At 37.2% G+C, this 13,625-nt stretch overlaps 1 protein-coding gene across 1 annotated transcript in view; it reads right to left on the bottom strand.

Annotated features, from left to right (window-relative positions):
• GRIN3A (glutamate ionotropic receptor NMDA type subunit 3A) overlaps nt 1-13,625 on the bottom strand; it is a 153,574-nt gene that overhangs the window by 90,784 nt on the left and 49,165 nt on the right. The gene's annotated exons all lie outside the window — the stretch shown is intronic.

The following is a 13,625-nucleotide window of genomic DNA, read 5'->3' as shown; positions in this document are numbered from 1 at the left end:
GAGGCACCTCTGTACTCTTAATTATGGCCTTGTGTCAGAATAAAAGCCCAAACTTTGACATCAAACACTCCTGTGTTAGAATATTGGTCCACCCACCTTCTAGTATTGTCCTTGGACACAAATTTACTGAACTCTAAGCTTCAGTTTTGTCATCAGCAAAATGGTGGAGGTAATTACATTTTTATTTTTAAATTATTTCTACTGCAAGGGTTAGAAATAATGCATGTGAAGTATATACCACACCCTTTGACATAGAACAGATGTTCCAGATATGGTAACTATTATTTAATGTCATTCAAATTTTTTCAATCAAGGCTGTCCCAGGTCACTTTTCCTAGTCTTTTAATAGAACTTTTCTAGTTGGAGGCACAAAGTACTGCATTATGATAAACTTATAGAGGGTACTCAAGATTTATTTCAAATTAAAAGAAATTAAATTGAAATGTGGACTGTAACATAGAAGATTTTTATGAGGAGTTGGATGATACAGAATGTGTTTCTTCGTGAAACACATTCATCCATTGCTTGCCACAGACATTACTCTGTAATTTATAAATGCAAATACCAGTAGTAAGAAGTTGTGCTGCCACAGAAGAAACATAGAAAAATCAGAAAGTGTGAAGAATATACTAATTTTCATTAGAGATATAAATGTAAATCACATTTGAAGATGCTACTGTCACTAAATGCAATGAACCTGCTCATTTTGGTAGATTGCATATAATAGTAATTATTCATGTTAGCTCTCCCCAGTGGGACTCTACCACTTAAAATGAATTCTATTTAGCAACAAGTAGTGAAGTCTCAGTTATCTTAGACTTTCAAACAGTTTTCTGCTTCTTTAGGGAAGTAGGGAACCAAATCATTAAAATATACAGATTAATCAACTGATAATTACCTAGGTACTATAATAGAAGGGTGATTACAACTGTGTTTCTGATGAGCAGTTTACTGTTAGATTTGTTAAGACACACACACACACACACTGACATAGCCTAGGGAATAAAACAGTTATTAGTAAATAGGTTAATTTTATTTGGTCAATTTAGTGATCAGGAAAGTAAAGTTAAAGTTGTAGAAAGAGAAGCCCTTCATTATTTTAAGAATAGTTGGGGCTTCATGATTATAGACTTTTAACTGGATGGACCTACGAAGGACTACCACTGAGTAAATATATACTTAAATCATCTCAGAAAAGCGGTCTTCAGGAATCTTTTAGAGATTATATAACTCCCTCATTCCAGTAAAACCTATTCCTCATTATCGATGTTAAATAGCATTCAACATGGCCATGACTAAAGAACAATGCTCAGTTGTCTTTGAGGCACTCATCTATCACAGAAAGACATATCAATCAGGATCTAAATGTCTTTCATTTTCCCAGATTGGAAAATCCAGTGTTTGTTTCACTGTGCAGTTGGCACCAAGAAATTGGGTGTCAGAGAATCCCCATTAATGATGGATTATTTCTATTTTATTTTCAGTTTTACAGAGAGGATAAATTAAAATAATCTCATTAATAGCTTTAGTTATTGTCACCTTCACTATGTATTCTTTGTAATGGAATGACAATGCATAGCCAAGTTTGAATATTCACTATGTTAGTTAAAAGATTACAGTGTTGAAATCTTGCTTTTGCTTGAAGTGATTTCTACCATGTTCCTTTTTATCTTGTCCTGGACTCTTCTTGGATGAACAAGAAAAAGGAAAATCAGGAATAATTTTATTGGCAAGATAAACTGATACAAATACCAGGCACTGTTCTTAGTATGAGTTATAGAGATGAAAAACACACTCATCGTTCTCAAGGAGCTCAAAGTCTAGTGATGGGGAGTAAGAAAAGCGAACAGGCAATTCTAAACCAGTGTAAATAAGCATCCTGATGGAGGTAGAATTGGGTGCCATTGGAACAGAAAGCAAGGGCACCCACACTCTAGGGGTGACAAGGAAGGCTTCTGAGAGGAGCAGGTGCAAGAGCTGAGTCTTGAAAAAGGAATTACAGTTAACCAGGAAGAGAAGCTGGGGCTTGATGCTGTCAACACAGGGAGATGCATGTGCAAAAGCCAGAGACAGAGAGAGCAAGCTGCATGATGGTAAGTGGTGAGAAATAAGGCTGGAGATGAGGGTGGGAGATGAGTTACAAAAGGACTGAGGCCACGATAAAGCTAATGGAGAGCCATCGAGAGAATTTTTCTGGGGAGGGACAGGATCATCAGATTTGATTTTAGAAAGATTTTGTTTTCCTGCTAGCTATATAGGAAATGGTTTGGAAGGAGAAGGTGGCTGAGCACAGTTTCAGCTGTGAGAAATAATGCTCCTTTCTGCCTCTTGCTTCCTCTCTTCCTCTCTCTCTGCCTGTTTCACAAGGGCCTTAAGGTGACAAGGGCTAAGGTAATAACAGAAGTGGAGAAGATGGCAAAATCAAGCGATACATAGTTTCAAAAAGAAAAGTAGTGATTTTGAGAGGGTCAAATGCACATGATTGCATTTAATTCACAAACTGTATTAAGAATGTGTAAAACTCGGCTTGATGGAAGGTCATATAAATAAGACCTGGAGTATTTAAGTTGATTATCAGCTAAATGTAAGCCCACAGAGCACTGTGGGAAAAACAAGAGAGAAAAGTAATCTTAAATTCTTTTAATAGTAATTTAGAGCCTGGGTCACAGGGACCAATAATAATACCACTACATTCTGTGCTGATCATACTACTGCTCCAGCCTAGCTATGAATTCTCAATAAATCTTCCAGTTCAAATATGATGAGGAAGGGTAGGAGGTGGAAAATTTAACAAGGGGTGGTAAGTATAACAATCTGATTGGAGAGCAGAGTAGAAACATATTCAGGTTGCAACTGAACTCTAGAGGCTTTGCATGTCCATTTTGTGAGACTGGATTTTATTTAACAGGAAGAGGGGAGCCATGAAGATTTCGAAGTAGAGTAATGATGTAACCATAAGTCTGCATTGGTAATACTGCTCTGGCAACAGGTACAATGTGTCCATAGGAAGGAAGAGATAGTGACCAGGAGACCACTTAGAAGACTAGTACAGTAGCTCTGTCATGGTATGATAAGGGTCTGAATCACACTCCATGAGTGAGAATCTGGTTTAGCACTGTGCCTTGTGCATAGTGAGTGTTTAACAAAGCAGATCAGGTATACATCTTTCTTATCAGCAGATCTCCCAAGATACCACTCTGCTTGAAAGAATAAAGGTCATTGGTTAATCTGCATGGAGGTAACTTATTACTTCAGTAAAATTCCCAATTATGTCACTAATTAAGAATATGTGTTGATTTGAATAGGAGCTGAGATAAAATCTGAACTTTTCAAATTATGTAAAAAATGTTTTTGAGACAGTTCACAAATATAAGCAAGATCAGTGTTTAATGTATTTAATATATTTTAGAAGCCACATTTGCACACGAAACTTGACTTACTAATTAAAAGATTTTCTTATTCATTAAAATAAATGAACAAAGATATTAACAGAACATCACCCAATCAATCATTTATTCATTCCATAATACTCACTTTTGCCAGGCACTATTCCAGATTCTGGGGGATATAGTAGTGAACAAAAGAGACAAAAATCTATGTAGCTTTTAGTCTGTCGAGGGAACAGAATAAATATGATAACTAGGGAATATGAATGGGATGTTAGTGCTAAGTGCAAAGGAGAAAAAATAAAGCAGAGTAAGGAGATAAGATGTGTCAGGGTTGGTGGCAGTAGGGTGGAATTTTAGATTAGAGAGGCCAGGAGAAGGTGATATTTGAGTAAAGGGCTGAAGAAAGGGAAGGAGCTGACCAAGAGGATATCTGGGTAAAGAGCATTCCCTGTATAGGGAGCAAGGAGTCCAATGTCCTTGAGTGTGACTGTACCGGGTATGTTTGAGAAATAGTTAAGGGAGGGAGGGGCAGGAGAGTTAAGATGAGGTCAGAAAAAACTTATGGGGAGTGGGAGGTGGGGAAAATAGGATTTTGTAGGTCCCTGTAAGGACTTTGTTTCTTCTCTACGTGAGATGGAAAGCCACTGGTAGGTTTTGAGCAGAGAAGTGATAAGATATGACCTACATTTTAACAGGCTCGTCTCAGTGTTGTGTTGAGATGGACTACAGAGAGACAAGAGCAGAAGCAGAAAGACCAGTTAGGAGGCTGTTTCAAACACCAGACAAAAGTTGATGATGGTTTAGACTGAGGTAGTAGCAGTGGAGGTGAGAAGAATTAGTTGGATCTTGATAAATTTTGAAGCTGCAACTGACAGGATTTGCTGATGGCTCATATAGTTTAGGAAAAGGAAACATAAGGATGACACCAAAGTTTTTGCCCTGAGCAATTGGAAGGATGGAGTTGCCATTAATTAAGATACAGAAAACTGTAGAAGAATCAGGTTGTGAGGTGGGTGAGAACCACCAAGGAGTACAGTTTTGCTAATGCTAAGTTTGAGATAATTCATGGATATCTAAATGGAGTTGTGAAGTAGGTAGGTGGTGATCTTCCAGAGTTCAGGAAGTAGGTCTGGACTGGTGGTACAGTTTGGGAGCCGAAAGTCTATATATGGTATTTAAGGAGATCACAATGGTAATTGTAGATGAGAAGAAGTTCAAGGAATGAGTCCAGGGCACTTCAACATTTGGAGGTGGTGCAGGTGAGGAAGAACTAGCAAAGGAAACTGAGAAGTAACCAGAGACATAAAGCGGGCTGTGTTGTGTTCTAGAAGCCAAGTGAAAAAGATATTTCAAGGAGGGGACACTGATCAGCTGTGTCAATGCTTCTAACAGCTCAAATGCAGTGAGGACTGAGAACTGACCGTTCGCTTTAGAAACATGTAGGCCACTGGTGACTTCATGAGAGTAATTTCAGTGAAGTATTGGAGCCTAATGTTTCAAGGGAAAATGGAAAGAGAGAAACCGGAGATAACTCTTTAGAGAGTTATGCTATAAAGAGGAGAAAAATGGAATAGTGGTGGAGGTGAAAAATTAAGTACATATATAAATATAAGTATATATATACGTGCAGGCTTTTATGATGATGGGAATGATCTAGTAAAAATAGAAAAATTGTTGATGTAGGATAGAAGAGAGAGAATTCCTGGGACAGTTCCCTTGAGGGCCAAAAGGGATTGTGCTCTAAGGTGCAAGAGGAGGTGATGCTCTTTGCTGTGACAAAAGAGGAGTATGGACATGAGAGAAGGCAGAGAGAATACAGGGTCCAGAGGCAAGTAGGTGGGTGGATATGGACAAGAGAGCTTGTGGAAGTTCTCTCTTGATTGCTTTAACTCATTTAGGGCATTTAAAAAGTAAATTATAGAGCTCATTATACTCTCCCCTTTATAATTCATTTGAGAGAAGGTTTATTGTATTACTCTCAAAATGAGACCGAAGGCACTCTTAAAAATGCAGAAAGCAAATAACTTTCATAAGAAATGTATTAGATCAATTCCAACTAAAATGTTTAGTGTTTTGTTTTCCCACTTGAGTTTGCAAGAGTAAGTTGTAAAACTACCTGGGCCTGCCACTTTCTAAAAAATTGTAATTTTTCAATCACTTTTTCAATCTCTTCTATTAAACTTTCTATTTTTCTGGGTCCATCTTGGCGAATGATATCCTCCTAAGAATTTGTTGCTATAGAACTGTATATAATATCATTTATACTAATCTTAGGATTTCTTCTAATTACTTTATTTGGGTTTTGTTAATTTCTTCTTTCTAGATCTCCTCCCACCTCTCTCTTTTCTGGGTTTTTGGAAGAGGAAATATTTGTGTTCGTATATTCTTTAATAATAGAATGTTAACTGCAGTATTTATCTTAATTTATTGGCTTAATTACATATTCATGTATTATTTTTACTCTTTAAAAACTTGCTCTAAAATTTACTAAAGTTAAGTTAAAATCTCCTACTGTAAATAATGTTGCCATGTTCTTAAAGATTTTAAGACCTGTTGCCCCTGATTTTTCTTCTTATTCAGCATATAAAGTTTTACTAATCTTATGTTTTTATATTCATTATAAATTTGTTATCTTTTCTTGTCTTGAACTAGTTCTGTCATAATCCCGTTGTTTCCAGTCTTCATTTTGGAGACGTATGAATCTACCTTTGTGTTGTCTAAATGCATCATCATCCTTATGTGTCTTCTTCCATGCCCAGTTGTTTATAAGTCATATATTTATTTCTACTTTGATCTTTTTTTCACGCATCAGCTTGTCTCTTTGCATGTCTATTGCTCTCATTTGTTTTTCATTTCTTTTAAAATTGCCCTCTTAGCTTTGCTTTTTTCCCCTGTTATAGTTGCCTTCCATTAACTATATCTGTATCTGGGAATATCTGTTTTGCTCTATAAATCCTTAAAATTTATTTTTCCCTTTGGGGAAAATTGGATCTCCAGTCCAGAACTCCTTCCTGAACTCTGGAAGATCACCACCTACCTACTTGACAACTCCATTTGGATATCTATGAATTATCTCAAACTTAACATTAGCAAAATTGAATTCCTGGTGGTTCTCACCCACCTCACAAACCTGATTCTTCTACAGTTTTCTTTATCTTAATTAATGGCAACTCCATCCTTCCAATTGCTCAGGGCAAAAACTTTGGTGTCATCCTTATGTTTCTTTTTCCTAGCAACCACCTAATTGTGGCCAGTTAACTCCATCTTTGACTTTTTAGACTGTAAGATCCTCAACGGCATGGATTTTGACATCCTCCACATTCTGAGAGCAGTCTCTTCCATACAGTTGCTGTGAGGAATGAACTAATCCTCCCTTTCCCGCTGCTCTGCTTCATAACACTGCAGGCTGTCCAGCTGAGACTTCAGCGTTCATCTAAGCATCTATCACACTGAGTCATCTTAGGATCTTAGGCACAACACGGTACCTGGACAGGATAACTGCTCAGTGATGTTTGTGGGATAAATGCAATTAAACACGTTTTCTGCTCAAATCAGACATGGGTCTCTTCAAGAGCACTTCCTCACATTGCCAGAAGAATGGGACTCAATCAGCCAGGAAGTATTGATATTGTAATTGTAATTTATAGATTATTCAGAGCATTAAAATTCCAGTACATTTCTCCCTGAACAATGGAGAGTATCAAAAATAGAAATTAGTTCTATGGGAAACCTCTCTGACGATAAGGAATTTAATAGGAATTGGAAATTGCTAAATTTCAATCTTTAAAGCAGAGGGCCCCACATTGTAACCATTGACTATATCCTCTTTTAAAACAACTTACAAAGCTCATCTTTTAAAATAGATTTCTATCAGCTAATGAACAAACAGCAATTTAATAACATATTAAATGTACATACGTACACACATGGACCATTGGGGTCTGTTTTGCCAATAAGTGAAACTATAGAGTGGAAGGAGAGCTCTTGTCCTTCTTGACTTTTTTCCCAAGAGGAGAAAAATATCAATACTAATCTTTGTGATTGAGTCATGTTTGAATATACTTCTTGGGCTGTGTGTGTGATGTGATGGGATCACTAAGTCAAAAAGTCAGACACATAGACATAGTGCTCTATTTTTCTGCTTTCATGTGGCACAACTGGCAAGCTGGTACTTCTTTTTTTTCTGTGTTTTTCTCCCACAGTAGTTAGATCTGTTCCATATTCTTAGGTTGTTTTCCTTTCCTTTCATTTTTTGATATAAACCTTGACTTCTCTCCACAATTATGCCCTGTGCCCATCCCTTGGACGGCTCCTCTTGCTTTGTGTAATATCCCACCTTAATTCCTTCTAGCTCTCTAGATCTGGCTCCAGCACTAGTCCAGGTGATGATATCCCTTCCCTTAGCATAGCCCTGTCAATGGGACACTATGTAGTATTTGCCACTGGAAGTTGAAGTGGCCCTGGGATAGATCTAGAATTCAGAATACCTCTTTTTTTGACATATTTCCAAATTTCATAGTAGATGCATACAAAGTAAAAAGTATTCAACAAAGAATATAATCACAATTTCCACTCAGGCAAAGAGAAGCTTGGAAGTTCTCCTAATGTGGGAAATGTCCACAGTTTAAAACCTGCTGGAAGCTAGATTAAGCAAATTTAAGCTGTATTCTTCAAAACAGGGTCCTGAGGGAATACATATCTTTCACTGTTCCTTATTTGAGGCCCCCATGACTTAGAGAAGATTTTCGACACAGCTCTTGGCATGACTTAAGTGACACAGAGGGATGGGCAAATTCAAAGGATTTAGCCAAATTAGTCCAGTGACAGGAGTTCTTACTGGAAACATCTGGAAACACAGACCTTAACTGTTGTCCTTAAGATTCATGACACCAAAGCATGTGTTTTCTAGAAGTACTGACTCCGTGGTAGCCTTGCAGAGAAAGTTAACTTAGGAGTAACAGCTGGACACACTAGGTCACCCCACAGTAATGGGTTCTCCTTGGGGACCCAAGGAACCAGTGTTAACATCATCCAACCCCTGGCTTTCAGGTTCAATGCAACTGCATTTCTTTTGAGTACATGTTGAAACACACAGGCTAACTAGTTTGGCTCAGTAGAGGTCTTTAGGACAAGAACACTTACACATGGGTAATCGCACCTCCTGATTTATATAGCTTTTGGCTGAAAGAATATGAATGACAAAGTAATGGGATCCCAGTTAAGGAAAGTTTATATTAATTCTGAAAGAGCCTGCAACTTGGATTTAGTCAGTTTAAACCTTCCCCTATAAAGTACTAACTGAATGACCTTAGGCATACCACTTAACTTTTCAAGGTAGGAATCCTTATAATTAAGGAAGTAAAATTTTCTAGAGATTAAATAACTTTGGCAGGGTCACAATGCCAGTAAATTATTGTAAAGGTGAATGGGAATACCCCAGATTAGAATTATATCATGCCACCTCAGGTTCTCCTGGAACTCTTCTACTATCCAGCAATGAGACCAGGAACATCATCAATTTATACCTTGGGACTTTTGAATGGGTATTTGTTTTAGTCTTTTTTTTCTGAAGCTTCCTAGTGCCTCATAATACATGGCACATATATGTTCTGGATAATACATGCAGAATCAATAAATAAAGCAACATTTACTATTAATGAAAGGCCAGTGAATCTTGGTATTGCTTGACCATGTAAGCATAAAGATAGCCTGGAGGGGAAAGAGTCTCTCTAGCACATTGAACCATTTTTCAAGGACAACTGAGGAGAGGGCCTAACAATGCCAGGTAATGCCAGAGGATAATCACTAGTAGAATGGGGGTGTTGTCTCAGTGAGGAATGATAACCAAACTGCTAGGTCAAAAAAAATGGATAAAAAATATGGATAAGTGGAGGAGCATATTGTCTCTCGCTGAAAGAACAAAAGAACGGGGTTGTAAGCTTCCTGGGAGCAGGGCCCCTGTTTTCTATTCTTTGTGTCTCCAGCATTAGCTAAGGTCCTAGCCTAATATTAGTAAGCTTCAACATATGTTTGTGGATGAATAAATGAATTAATCACTGCCCACTTGATACAGAACTGAAGTGCAGAAGCTATTCCAAGAAGAAAGGCATGATTCCATAGCCTGCTGAGAAGCTAGAATAACTATCAGGACTATGATTAATTAGCTAAAGGGTCAGGGACTTCTTAGGCCAAGGGGAACAAGGTGTCTGTCGATGTCTAGGGTCTTGGAATTATTAAAGGAAGGATAACTGCCTTTGACCAGGCTATGAATAACTCAAGGGGCTCTCTCTCCAGAAACATAGATTCATTACCACGCTGGGCCTTCAGATAAGCATGGGCAAATCCTAACCCTAAGAACAGCAGGGAAGTCCTCAAACTCCTATTCATTTTCAACAGAGTCTGGTGTTTAGAATGAGGTAAGGGAGTAAATGTGGGCAGAGCTTAAACAGATTTGGAGAAATAAAAATTTTTTATATCTTAATGGTTTTTAAAAAATTACTCGCAAGGATTTTATGCTGTATTACTTTATTTGGTTAATTTGTTACAGGATTATGATTTTATAAATATGTCATCCCTAATGTTCTGCCATTCAAGTGACATCCAGACTGCATATAAAATGCATACTCCTTAGCTTGGCATAAAAGCTTTGTGTGGCACGCTATCAAATTAACAACTTTTCCAGAATCATGTCAGATTCTCTTCGTATGCAATGTACACGCCAACTGTACTAAATTTCTTTCAGATCTTGGTAAATTTGCATATGCCATTTTCTGTGCCTGTGAGGAAATGTTTGCTCCAAACCAGAAAACTCCTATTCATTTATCAAGATCCAGTTCCAGTATTTCTTCCTCATCATCAACTCTCTGAGAAGAGTTAATTATTTCCTCCTCTGTGTATTTGAACATATTTCTGTTTTTAAGAATAACATATCCCTTTGTTTTATAACCATTTACTTACTTTTCAACCTCATGCACTAGGCTGCCAGCTCCAAAATGGCAGGATGCAACTCTTCATTTTGTCTGCCTCACCCTAGTTCAACAAATAGTCACTGACTACACAGAAACACCTTTGCACATGTATTTGTGAAGTTACTGCCAAATAATATATCAGATATCATTGCTTCAAAGTAATTAACATTTAATAAAACAACTTGCAAATAAATTGTTAAAGATCACCGTATGAACTTGGCCCCCAAGTGGTTTTGTCTACATTTAGTTATGATGGATGTTTGCTCTGGCATGTGGGGACCCAGGAGGAATTAAATCCTTTTTACCTGTTATTACGTCTATGTAGTCTGCCATGAGAAATGATTTTTTTCTAGTCTAAAGGCCTATGCTGAAAAAGCCACGTTTTTGGTGATTTCATTAACATTTTAAAATGTTAACAATTCTGTCAGCCTAAACTGAAAATGACTGTGTGAGAAATGAAAGCTTGCATAACTCTGACACTCGATATCCATGGCTCATTATCCTCACGACTTTGATTATGCAGTGAGGAAGTAGGGTCAGCCTCACAAAATTTAGGAATAATTAAGAAAATTACTATATGGAGATGTGACTTATGGACTGAGAATAACGAACTTTCTAGAAAGACTGTATTCAACAAAATAAATAAGGATGATGAAAAATCCACAGATGTTTTATAGCTTAAGGCAGCTTTTCAGTTATTCATTATAAAGACTCCTTGAAGGCTTTTGCTCACTTCCCTTGACCCTTTCCTGAACACTTTGAAACTTTGACTGTATTCCTCAGGGAGTTTAAGCAGTCCTAGGCATATTTCCTGAAGTTCTTTAAGTTCATTCTCAAACACATCCACGGAGATGAAAATATTGTTGCTGACCTGTATACACTGTGAATTGCTTCCAGGCTCCAAACCTCACATTCTTCTTTCACAACTTTCGAAGTTTGTGGAATAATCATGTGGAAATAGCCACAAGGGCAGAGGTTATCTGCTAACCTAACATTCTATCAAAAAAAAAAAAAAAAAGGAAAAGAAAACCGGATGGTATCTGGGTAAGTTAAAAAAACTCTGTTTTTAATTTAGACAAAATTTTATTTATTAACCACCCATTATTCTTCTAGAACAACAGATGGTGTAGGTTGTAAATATAATATAAAATTTCCTTTTCTTTCTACGTTAATTTCAATAAATGTCTATTAAGTAGCTGCTATATGCCAGGCATTAAACTAAGTTCAGTAGTGTCTCCACTTAATAGAATTTATATTTTAGTTCAGAAGTCAGACACATAGACAAATAATGATGATGGAATAGACTAAGTACCATCATATAATTTCAGGTACAAAGTGCCATGAGATCTTTATAGAAGGAGGCACATAACTTTAATATAAATTAAATTTTGAGGAGCCAGAAAGATCAGTTTGATCTTGATAAAATGAACCCCTAAAGTATATACAACCCAAGTCAACAAATATTTCTCTCTGTAGCTTCTAAACATTTTTAGGATCCAAACAATTATTTTTCTTGTGCTCTCCATTTTATATAAGACAGAAAGACATTAAAAAATTTAATATAGTTTTCACAAGTGGTTTTTCCTGTCTATTGTTTAAGATTGTCCTTCCAAAATAATGACTATTTGAAATTATAACTAAAGGCTTTGCTTATATTTTTGTTATGAAGGAGGATGTTTCTTATCCCAGATAAAATCCTGAGCCTCAGTGAAGTGCTAGTTGAAAAACAGTAGATTAGGACTTCCCTGGTGGTGCAGTGGTTAAGGATCTGCCTGCCAGTGCAGGGGACATGGGTTCGAGCCCTGGTCTGGGAAGATCCCACATGCCGCGGAGCAACTGAGCCCGTGCACCACAACTGAGCCTGCGTGCCACAACTATGAAGCCTGCGCACCCTAGAACCCATGCTCCGCAACAAGAGAAGCCACCACAATGAGAAGCCGGCACACCACAACAAAGAGCAGCCCCCGCTCGCCACAACTAGAGAAAGCCCGTGCACAGCAACGAAGACCCAATGCAGCCAAAAAAAAAAAAGATTAAAAAAAAAAACCAGATTAGTTTTGGATAGTGGCTATAAAATAAAACATGCGTAGACCTTATTTTTTTTTCATAGACTTTAATCTTGAGGAAATTCAAATACATTATGGAAAAAATGGAAAGTTCATTTGATGATAGGACATCTAATTTTATCATTTATAGATTCCTAATAAGTGAATTTTTGAGATATTTTATTTTATTAACAACATTCTTTAAGGAGTCTGTGGGCTGTGCTTAAACTCTGCCATATATATGGCATTTAGCATGTTGCCTTGCGCATAGTACATGCTCAATCCATACATGTGAAATTAAAAGTAAAATGCTTTGCACCTTCTGATCTTTCCTCAAACGTTCATGTCTTAAAGGCAAGACACCATGAGGTTACCTTGTGCTCCTCAACACAGTCAAATGTCCCTGTTCCAAGAGGACTTCCTAAAATGGGGCCAGACTATAGCTAAGCCTTCATCTCTGAAACAGCAATAATTCTCTGATTTGGCCTCTCTGACCGTAGGTGCTCCATTTCAGGAAAAAATCTAGGCCCCTTTAAAATATCCTTTAAGGATTTCTCCTTTTTCCAGGGATCATGAAAACCATGTCTATAGGATGAATTATTCTTTAACTTAAACAGGCTTTTTCATTCTAGATTCTGAACCAGATTGAGGAACTGGAAAAGAAAGGTATACATTTTACTCTTGTGGAACTCTTAGTTCTATCTATCTATCTATCTACTTACGTATCATCTACCATCTACCTATCACAACTCCTCCATGGATAGTAGGATCTACTGTTATATCTTTTTTACATAAATGGGTATAGGACATAGGAAACTAAGGCTCAGAGAAGTTAAATCACTTGACCAAGTCATGCAAAGCTAAAATTCAAGCATAGGGAGTCTGGCTCCAGGGTCTACGTCTTTAGTCCCTTCTCTATTCTGCCTTATTCATCATGGCCTGGGAGTAGAGAGAAAAGTCTATCTCCAGCGTGACTAATTTTTTTCTCTGTATAGATTTAGAGAGATTTGTCCAAGTCTGTTGATATAGGAATGAGTGAGCAGGGATGGAAACATTTGTTGTGCATCTACTATGAGCTGAGCAGTGTTAGGTACTTTTCATATAGAATTTTGTGGTGTCTTTATTATAATATATCAAGCTATTTAATATTATCTTAGTTTACTAATTAGAAAACTGAGGCTCAGAGTTTTTAAATAGCTTGCCAAGAACACATAGCTAGTATG

Source organism: Eschrichtius robustus, chromosome 10 (genome assembly GCF_028021215.1).
Source record: "Eschrichtius robustus isolate mEscRob2 chromosome 10, mEscRob2.pri, whole genome shotgun sequence".
NCBI lineage: Eukaryota > Metazoa > Chordata > Mammalia > Artiodactyla > Eschrichtiidae > Eschrichtius > Eschrichtius robustus.
The sequence above is the reverse complement of the archived record's forward strand: the minus strand, read 5'-3'. Positions and strand labels throughout refer to the sequence as shown.